Raw genomic sequence first — 429 nt, 5'->3', positions numbered from 1 at the left:
GGGAGCCGAGGCCAAGGGGGAGGGAAGGAAATGCGCACGGCCCAACCACTTGCTGCTGCCGCCGCCGCCGCAGCTGCCCCGGCTCCCGCCGGCCGCACCCACCTGCCACCCAGAGGGTCCGCCTCCGGCCTGCGCCGGACGCACCCTCACTCCCACCCACACCCACCCGCGCTCATCCTGCGCTCGCGCCGCGGGGCTGCTGCAGCCTTTGGGTCACGGAAAGGTGCCCAGCCCCAATTCTTTGAAATAGGTCCCTCGAGCTAGGAGAGACCCGGCGGTCAGCGCGCACGGGAGCTAACGGCCGGCAACCTAAAAGTCTGTACCCCGCCAGCCGAGCTGGGGCTGGACAGCAGCGCAGGAGAAGCACCGTGGACCCTCGCCCCCTTCTGGTCCTGCCAAGAGAGGACCCTGGCAACCTTTAACGAAGGG

The sequence above is a fragment of the Pteropus alecto genome, unplaced genomic scaffold (assembly GCF_000325575.1).
Source record: "Pteropus alecto unplaced genomic scaffold, ASM32557v1 scaffold95, whole genome shotgun sequence".
Classification (NCBI taxonomy): domain Eukaryota; kingdom Metazoa; phylum Chordata; class Mammalia; order Chiroptera; family Pteropodidae; genus Pteropus; species Pteropus alecto.
This window is presented reverse-complemented; position numbering follows the sequence as displayed.